At 41.0% G+C, this 10,522-nt stretch overlaps 1 protein-coding gene across 3 annotated transcripts in view; it reads right to left on the minus strand.

Moving 5' to 3' along the window:
• Positions 1-10,522, minus strand: part of MAGI3 (membrane associated guanylate kinase, WW and PDZ domain containing 3) — a 266,980-nt gene extending 256,458 nt beyond the window's left edge. For all 3 annotated transcript variants that reach the window (XM_085023516.1, XM_085023515.1, XM_085023519.1), the window contains exon 1: positions 10,427-10,522. The gene's annotated coding sequence lies outside the window, so the exon portion shown is untranslated. The remainder of the gene's footprint in view (positions 1-10,426) is intronic.

A 10,522-nucleotide genomic window follows, 5' to 3' on the forward strand; every position in this document is an offset into this window, starting at 1 on the left:
ACGTGCCCCTGTAGGTCACCTTCTGCTGAGTATCCATCTTCAATTTGGGAAGTATTCCGGTTCCCTGTGGTCTTTGTCAGCCAGCTCTTATTAAAGAGAATTTAGCATCTTTTACAAGAGCTACCTACCCTTGTTCATTTTCATCTTCTTAACAAAATGGTAAGAACACATTCTCCTTTCTGCTTTAGGGACGTTTTCAGCCTCTAGTTCAGCCCAAAGGACCACTGCTCCCGTCACACCATGGGAACCAACAGTTTTTTTTCATCTTCACAGCAGTGACTCTTAACTCCCCCTGCCCCACAACAATGGAGGAATATTGAATGTGTGTGTGTGTGTGTGTGTGTGTGTGTGTTTAAATACAGCTAAGAAGTGTTTACTGTGTGTGCCAGCATTGTTCTCAGGCCTTGGATGCATGAACACCTTCATTCCTGATAACAATCCTCTGAAGTAGGCACTATATCACCTTCATTTAAAAAAACTGAAGTATATATATGGAATCTAACATACAGCACAAAAGAACCTCTCTACAAAACAGAAACAGACTCAAAGACATAGAGAACAGACTTCCAGTTGCCAAGGGGAGGGGGGAGGGAGTGGATGGACTGGGAGTTTGGGGTCAGTAGATGTAAACTATTACATTTAGAATGGATAAGCAATGAGGTCCTGCTGTAGAGCACAGGGAACTTTATCCAATCTCTTGGGATAAAACAGGATGGAAGATAATGAGAAAAAGAATGTATATATACACATATATATGTATATGTATATATGTAGGACTGGGTCAATTTTCTATACAGCAGAAATTGACCCAACATTATACATCAACTATACACTTTTTAAAAAAGCATTGTAGTTGATTTACTCTTTTTTTATAGATGAAGACACTGAGGAATAAAAGGAAGCACATTAAGAGCTCTAGATCATTCAGCGATGATGTGATGGAGCCAGAATCTGAATTTAGGCAATTGGGCAACAATGTACTCAAGGATTTCCCCCGATCCCCCAAAACAGAAAAATCCCAAATCTCAAAAATCTTTAAGAGTGAAGTACCAGAGCCCCTCACTTTCTAAGCAAGAGAACAAGGTGCCCATTATTATTATATTGCTCTGGCTAACCCAGTAACATGTTCGGTTGACAAATGTATTGTCGTTACTCAGGAAAGAGCATGTTTCTTGAACTTTCCCTTATCATTCTAAGGGCACTTTTCCTCATTGTATTCAGCAAGTTCCATATGGGCAGGGGTGGTATCTTCATCTTTGTATCTCAAATATCATTCTTGGCACATAGGAGGGAAGTAGTACACAAATTAATCATTGTTAAATGAATTAGATCCAGAGCTCTGGGTGTGTTTTTTGAATGCATATTGCTCCTGGACAAGGTGCAGATGACCACATCTTGTCTATATTTGGACACTTGTGCACATGAAGGAGGGTGTGAGCATAAATTATGCTAGAACAACCACAAGAAAACCACAACAAAGCCTTCTTATTTGAGTAGTTTTGCTGCAGAAAGCAGCACAATTAACCAAATCAACTGAGTCCCAAGGCAGGGCAATTTATGAACATTTAGTATACTATATTTTAGAAGAATAAAGGCTCTTTTGCAGTGTAAATTTGTCAGACAAACGTGTAGTTCTTTCCTCTTTACCTGTTTTTATGACCCGTTAGTGAAAACTTTTCCAGCTATCTTTTAAGTCCTTTATTTATGCTGCTGTTCTATTCTCAACAATGTTAAGTTTCTGCAGATAACTGCCTAGACACTTAAGTCTTTGTTCTTGGTTGACATTTTTTAGTTGAATTTTTTAATCTCTAAAAATTGTGCTTTTAAAGTCAAGACATATCATGATCAGGTTCTGAGAAGGGGGGAAAAAACTTTCATTTTTTGAATTAATCTATACATTTTGCACATTTATGCATTAAGGTTGTTTTTCTTTTTTCATTTTTTTAAATTCCTCCATACATTTTTTTCCCCACTGTACATACAGCATGGTGACCCAGTTACAAATACATGTATACCTTTTTTCTCACATTATCATGCTCCATCTTAAGTGACTAGACATAGTTCCCGAAATTTTAAAATAAAAAGTGTTAATTCAGTATTTTCATCGTCAAATTCTTGGGGCACTTATACATAATTCTGATTTTTAAGGTTAAACTTTGGGGTCATCCATATAGCTTAGGGGGTGGGAAAACTTGATAGGCAATTCAGAGGAGTATTCATTCTTTCTGGTAAAAAAAAAAAAAAAGTTAATCTTTCAATCTGGTGTCTGTGACCAGAAAAAAACAAAAAAACAAAAAACAAAAAAACCAACAATCAGTCTTTATGATTTCCATGAACTTTGCTTATATTTCAGCATTTGGTGGGGTAGCAGTGGTGGTGAAAAATCTCATTGCCTACATCCTTATAAATGATTTAGTTTTCCTGTTTTGTCGCCTCAGCCTTTTAAGCCTCCTATGAACGACAGCAAGGATATAGTATCATTTGCAGTGTTATTTGCCACCATAAAAGGAAGTGGCAGAATATGGCTCATAGACACCACTTACATTCTACTGTAGACAAGGAAGCAGGAAACATAATCATAGTAGTTATAGATTTAAATGGTTTGCCTGTTGTTCCATAAAACACTTGTTTTCATTTACCCCTCCAAGTCTGTGCAATTCAGCTCAGCTACTGTGAAGCAGAAAATATTATCAATTAGAGCCACAGTATGTTAGTCCTGAATCACAGGGCTTCAATACCCTGGTGGGTTATGATACCCAAAGCTCTACCCTGCTTCCCGCCCCAGCACACACAGCACAGCAGGACAAGATGTGCTCAGAGGCTAGATGTGTACTGAAAATGAATAGGAAAATCCAAAAAGGCAAAAAGTTAAGCAGCAAAAGTTTCTTATAAGGTAAAAATCTGGAAAGCCATAACTATAAGAATGAAAAATTGCTCTATGACCCACAACTCTTGCCTCTTCTTTGGTACAGTAAGACTAGACCTCTAAATTGGCAAAAGTGGGAGTGACTAACAGGTCTATCAAGCCCTCATGTCAAACTCAGGATGTGCAAAATGAAACATTTTCTCCTTTCTCCCACCCAACTCCAGCTCCCTGGTCAATGGCAAGATGCCCGGAAAGGCTAGACATGGAAGTTATTTTCACTGAAGTCCAAGCCTCTTTCATCTGCCTAGCAATCCACTGACAAGTGCTGTGGATGGGTTTTGCTCTGAAATCTTTCTCCTTTCCATTGCCTCCCTCCAGTCCAGGTCTTCACTGATTCATCCATGGGCCATCAGCACAGCTGTCCAGCCGGTCCCTCCAGCAGGACGTGATCCTCCATTTCCAATCCATCCTTTGTAAATGGCAGATCAATCTTCCCAGAACACCACTTTCATTTTCCTCGCCAGGGAGGCTCAGCTGTGCCATTGCTTCAAATCTAGGTTCCCTCTGTCCTGCTCCAGCGTATTCCTTTGGTTCTGAACATTTATTCTCTGCTTTCTCTCAATCTAGTCAAGTTCTCCTCTATGCAAGCCCATGAACTACAGTTTTTTTTTTTCCCCCAGTTCTTCCTCGGAGCCCTTGCCTGCTATGCCCTCATTTTCCTCTCCACCATTGAAATTCCACAAGGTCAAGATCTAAGTTCAACCCTTTCTGTCTCTGAAGTGTACTGTCGGACCAATCTTTGACTCCCTTTTGTCTACAAGCCAAACACTTATGTCATCTCTACGGGTGGAAAGGCAGAGACAGTCACAGTGCTTAAAGGGGGGGACTCCCATGCAGAGTCTTTTTTAAAAATGTGATCCTTACAGGAGCCATCATCACAATCTTGTAAATTAACTATACTTCAATAAATCTTAAAAATAAAAATAAAAATGTGACCTGGGGTTATTTAACCTCTTTCAGGCCTGATTTATTAATCTGTAGAAAGGGGGTGATAATAATAGGATCCACCTTACAGAGGTGCCTGAGAGATGAAAGGAGACAAGCCAAAAGAAGTGGCCAATATGTTAGATGTTGTTTCTATTCATGAGATGTTTGCCGAGTTCAGGCTCAAGGGTCCTGCCTCAAGGAGTTTGAAGTTCAGTGGAAGAGGAAGACTCACAGTGTGTGTGTGTGTGTGTGTGTGTGCACGCACGCACAGGGCAGGAGAGGTAGCATCAGAGATGCTACCGAAGGATGGAGGGAGGCAGCATAACGAAGGTAACCAAGGGCCCCAATAGAAAGGGCACGTCAAGGAAGGAAAGACCATGGGGCCGATTTGGGAAATGTTGAGTCGGACATCAGCGGAACCAGCTGGTCACATAATACTTGGTTTGCCCTCCAGATGCGGCTCTGCTAGTCAACCTCCCCCACTCTGCCCTGGGCTCACAGGGATGGATCTGAGGGACCACACCCACAGCCTGCCACGCCTCTGGCTTTTGATTGAGATTGGCCAATGCAGAGCCAAGCAGGAGATAGGAAGGAGCAGGAGACAGGTGTCTGGATATTTACATATCTAGGGTTTGTTTTCACCCCCAACAAGGCCACTTTGAGCTGCTACTGTCCCCTGGGACATAAAGCTGGTGAACGCCCCACTCTTTCTACCCCCCTCCTCCGGAAGCTCTCTTACCCCCAAACCTCTGAAATAGTCTCTTGGTAAATCAACCCTCCAGGAATTCTCCCAATTTGCATGTGCCATCTGTTTCCTGTTGGGACCCTAGTGGTACATCATGTTGATATGGCCACTGTGATTTCAGGTCTCAAATCCACAAGAGTGGTTTTGTGAATTTAAGCTGGAGGAGGGAAGGAGTTTGCTGACCAAGAGGGAATAAATGAGGAAAAGAGCATCAGAGGAGAACCTGGGGTGACCTCTGTATATTCCAGGCAGTGAAAAAAAGAACGCACCAGCTTTGAGAGTGAAATAAGGACTCCCTTTGCTTATAACCCTGGTGCTCTTCAGCACCACCTTTCCAGAAAGAGGCAGAAATGCAACACTCCTATTGACAGGGACTTCTTTTTAAAACATCATCAGGGTGACTGACAGCTTGAACTTGACTTGCCAACAGCTCCCGAGGTCATGACACACACCCGTTTGTATAAGAACTTCATGTTTTAATTTTTAATTTTTTTATCAGGTAAGGTATTCAGAGGATTCAAAAATCAAAAAGGAAAAATGAAAAAAAGTCTCCTTTCCTACCTGTCCCCATTCACCTTGTTTCTTGTCTCCTGCTTTCTCTGCTATTTTTTTCTTAGTGGCTTCTATCTTCCCATGCTTCTTAATGTAAATACACGCTAGTGTAACTATACAGTATAATTTTCTTTTTCTTCTTTCTTACACAAAAGGCATTCTACTAGATGTACTATACCTTGGTGTTTTTACTTAGTATATCCTATAGGTATAGTCAATGATGGCATTCCAGAGAGACTGTTCATGTTTTTTATAACTGCACAGAATTCCATAGAATGGAATTCTACCATCATTCTTTACCTAGATGTAGAGGAGCTTTGCTGAGTGCCCCCTACCAACCACAAGGCCCTCATTATAACTCTGAAAGCTCCCCCCCACCCTCCCCCAAACCCCCCCAACTCCCTGCTGCCAAGGTCCAGGGTCCCGTTATCACAGGCTTCTTTTCAGGGCTTTGTCTTCCTCTCAGTAAGGAAAATTGAGGCCTTCGGAAGGAGCTTCCTCAATTTGTTATCAAACATAAAAACCCACATCGGCCATTGACCCTTTTTTCCCCTCGGCTGCAATAGGGGAGACTTTTCACTTCCTGTTTCAAGCCAATCCTTTCATCCCCATCAGGATTCTACCCATCATCTCCTTCTGCTCTTCCCAGGAACTTACACTACTATTGACTTCTTATACTTTAAACTTCTCCCTCACAAACTACATCATGTAATAATACAACAATCCCTGTGAGACTCTTTTCTCGCCCCAGCTTCTGCTCTATCCCTCTGTTCATCTTGAGCCTAATTTCCTCGGAGATTCATCCACGGTCAAAGTTTCAATTGCCCTGCTTGCAGCTCACTCCTCAATCCATCTCAGCCCAATTTCACCCCCATCCACCTACCTGGGCTCCTCACACTAAACTGCCAATGACCCGCAGGTCATTCAACAAGTATTTCAGGCTTAGTTGACTTCGCATCCACTATTTGACACTCTGATTCTCTCCCTTTTGGAAATCCCCCCTTTAATGACACTACCCTCTCTGGGATTTCTTCTTACACGATTGCTTCTTCATGTATGAGGAATGGTTCTTAGTCCACAGTTAGGTGTTCAAGAAATAGGGCCTGAGTAGGGCGAGGTGAGCGAGACATCAGACTTCCTCACTTCGGCTCCAAATTTAAAGGAGAGATAAATAACTCCATATGTAAATATTTTAATGCAGAAATTTAAAAAATTCAATTAATGCAAAAAACTCACATTGAACAAAATATCGAAATTTTAAATGAAGACCAATGCTGTGCTGATTCAGATTGGAGCTTGAGGCAAAAGAAAAAATACATGCCTCTACATCATGATGTTATGTATTTATAATGATTAGTTTGTTGCATGAACATTAACATGCTAGAAAAATACTGAAAAATTGAAAAGCAGATGTAGTAACACTTTAAATATATTTCATTTATACCAAGAGAGAATCAATTATAATTTTAATTCAAGTTAAGAAAAACTCACTTAAGATTGCCACTTGGTCAAAAGAAATTTTACAACATGGCAATTCTGTTGTTATCTCCATTGGAAACGAGATCATCAAAGAAGTAGAGCTTGACAATATTATTGGTAATTCATTTCTCCCTTTGTCTCAGATTCCAATAGGGCATATCATGGAACTGTCAAGAAATATCATATTTTATTCAATTTTTTCAGTCAAAGTCTAGATATTTTTCTACTGTCCCACCAGCCTGGTGAGAAATTTAACCTGCATCATTTTTGGAGCTTCTCATCCTAGAGGTGGACAAAGATCTGGGCACCATCATACCCCCTTCCTGCCTCCCTCCCTTGTACAGGGGAGAACCTGGCCATCACTTCTCATCACCTCCCAAATACACTTGCCCAGGTCCACCCAGAGCTTTCAGACCCAGGGGTTCTGCTGCCTCTGATGTGTCTGAAAGGCCCTGGGACCTTTGCCAAGATTGAGACCTAAACCATGTGAGGGTCTTTACAATTTAAGAGCCTTTAGGCCTCTCTCACCCGGTGTCACAGTTTCTCTTAGTCTTCTGGACATTTACCAAAAACTGCAGAGACACTTTAACTTCAGAATCATTTTATTTTAGGCCCTGCCAAGATCCCCCAAGCCAGGAATAATAAAACTAAGCTACTAGCTTAAAACAGGAGCGAAGGGGAAACTCAAAGTGGAAACAAAAATTACTATTTCTTACAAATCAAAACTGCAATGAGGTAACTCCCCACTCTGGTCAGGATAGCCATCATTCAGACGTCTATGAAGACTAAATGCTGGAGGGGGTGTGGAGAAAAGGGAACCCTCCTACACTGTTGGTGGGAATGTGAACTGGTTAAACCACCATGGAAAACAGTATGGAGTTCCCTCGAATAAAAACTAAAAATAGAGTTGTCATTTGATCCAGGAATCCCAATCCTGGGCATATATCCAGACAGAACTGTAACTGGAAAAGACACACGCCCTCCTATGTTTGTAGCAGCACTATTCGCAATAGCCAAAACATGGAAGCAACCTAAATGTCTATCAACAGAGGGTTGGATAAAGAAGACGTGATACAGATATACAGTAGAATATTACTCAGCCATAAAAAAGAATAAAATCATGCCATTTCCAGCAGCATGGATGGACCTAGAAATCATACCAAGTGAAGTTAGTGAAGGATGAATACATCACTTACATGTGGAATCTACAAAAAGAATACAAATGAATTTATTTGCAGAACAGAAATAGACTCACAGACTTTGAAAAACTTATGATTACCAAAGGGGACTGGTGGGGGTGGGGGATGGACTAGGAGTTTGGGATTGGCATATGCACACTGAGGTATATAGACTAATTAGCCAACAGGGACCGGCTGTATAGTACAGGGAACTCTACCCAATATTCTGTGATAACCTATATGGGGAAAGAATCGGAAAGAGAATGGATGTATGTACATGTGTAAAAGAACCACTTTGTTGTATAGCAGAAATTACATATTGTAAATCAATTATACATCAATAAAACTTTAAAAAAATGAAAAAAGGATATGGTATATATATACAATAGAATACTACTCAGCCATAAAAAAAAAAAAGAATGCCACTTGTAGCAACATGGATGGACCTAGAGATTATCATACCAAGTAAAATCAGAAAGAGAAAGACAATATTATATGGCATCACTTATATGTGGAATCTAAAAGGGGACGAAAACTTATCTCCAAAACGGAAACAGACTCAGACATGGAGAACAGACCTGTGGTTGCCAAGGGAGAGGGAGGACAAGGGAGGACTAGGTTAGGAGTTTGGAATTAGCAGAATGCAAACTAGTATCTATCGAATGGATAAACAAGGTCCTACTGTACAGCACAGGGAACTATATTCAGTATCTTGTAACAAACCATAATGGGAAAAAATATGAAAAATAGGTAAAACTGAGTCACTTTTCTGTACACCAGAAACTAACAACATTATAACTCAAGTATACTTCAGTTAAATAAATTTTAACAAGTTAATATTTCCACAGGCTCTGCTGCCATTATCAGCCTTGTTCACAGGTTTCTCTTCTTCCTTCCCCCTGCTCCTCCAGGGTAGGGGTCCCGCAGGGTGGGGCCCAAGGCCTCACTCCACACTCTCTCTCTCAGGTTATCTCATTCACTTCCCTGGGTAGAGTTTCTATCCCTAAGCCTATGATGCCCTGATTTGTTTCTCTGGCCCAGCACTCAAACTTAGCCCCAGGACAATATTCCAATTGCCCCCTATCTCCAGCTAGATCTCTCTCAGCGACGTCAAACTAAATATACCCAGTGCCCCACTCCATCTTCTCTCTCCAATCCAGTCCTTTCCTAGTGCAGCCAGAATCAGAGTCGTCACCCTAGATTCCTCCCTCCCTTGCCTCCCATTTCCAATCATCCCTGAGTCAACCCACTTCCTCTCCTACAAAGTTCTCAAACTCCATTTCTGCTGCTTCCATTCTACTCTCAACTACCACCCTATCTTGACTATTGTTAAAACCTCCTACTATGGGGGAAACCATAGGGGTGGGGTGGGGTGGAATAAATTAGGAGGGTGGGAATAACATTTACACACTATTGTATATAAAAGAGATAATTAACAAAGACCTATTGTTTAGCACAGGGACATCTACTCGACAGTCTGCAATAACCCATATGGGTATAAAGGATGGATAGATGTATCTATAGAACTGATTCACTTTGGTTGTATACCTAAAACTAATACAACACTGTAAGTCAACTCTACTCCCAATAAAATTTTTATAAATAGAATTAAAAAATAAAACCTCCTAATTGGTCTTCCCTGCACTCTCTCTGGGCCTCCTCCAATCTCATCACCACAAAACCAGAGTGACCTTCTGAAATACGTATCTGAACATGTCATCTTCTGGCTTAAATGCTGCAAGGCTGTCTGTTGTTCCTGGAAATACACCAAAACACGTGATGCTCTGCTGGATCTGGCCCCCTTCTCTCACCCATCGCTTACCTTGCTCCCTCTTCCTCCCCTTCGCTCCCCAGACCCAGCCTAACAAGCTGTTAAGCTTGTGCGTTCCTACCCACACCCGTTTCTCATTTTTGTCATTACATACTCATTTGCATGATTATGTGATTAATGTCTGACTCTCCCTCTATGTGCTCTGTGAGAACAGAGACTATGTGTCCCCAAGGCTTCACACAGAGCCTGCGACATTACAGTCAAATGCTTGCAGAAAAATTATTGAATATATCGCATTTTTTCAAGAGTTAAACCTAAAAATATATCACATTTTTTCGAGGCTTAAAAAGTATATGTGTAAACATTTTTTCTCTTCTAATAACAATTGAGAATGACAGCGTTCCAGATAGTTTTTCAGTGCTTTACCTGTATTAACCCAGTTAATCCCTACTATAAGCCTAGAAGGTAAATACTATTTTTATCCCCATTTTAAAGATATGGAAACCGAAGCACAGAGGTCAAATAATTCACTCATGATCTCATAGCTATTAAGACTCTAATCCCAAAATTCTGCATTGGACCTTGTGTCTATTTAGTAAGTATTACCGAGCAAAGTACCAGGCACCATGAGAGGAATGGACTACGACGTCTTTAAAAGAAGGATGCAGAGAAAAGAGATGTCCATTAAAGCCAAAGAGACATAATGCAGAGTATGTGCCCCATCTTATTTAATCCTTTCAGAATGGAGTAAACTAGGTATTATTATGCCCATCTTATAGATAAGGAAGATGACGCTGAGAATGTCTGCATAACAGGTTGAAGATTTACAGAAGTGGCAGGAGGCATACCTGGAATTCAAAGCCAAGTCAGGAAAGGCTGAAAACAGTGCTCTTCCCATCCTGTGAAGCTACCTTTGGAGAAGGGGGTTGGAGACCGCGTCCTTT

This window comes from Sus scrofa, chromosome 4 (assembly GCF_054392235.1).
Source record: "Sus scrofa isolate SSC_HxYL_T2T_F1_AM1 chromosome 4, Sscrofa_HxYL_maternal_Yorkshire_Landrace_v2.0, whole genome shotgun sequence".
NCBI lineage: Eukaryota > Metazoa > Chordata > Mammalia > Artiodactyla > Suidae > Sus > Sus scrofa.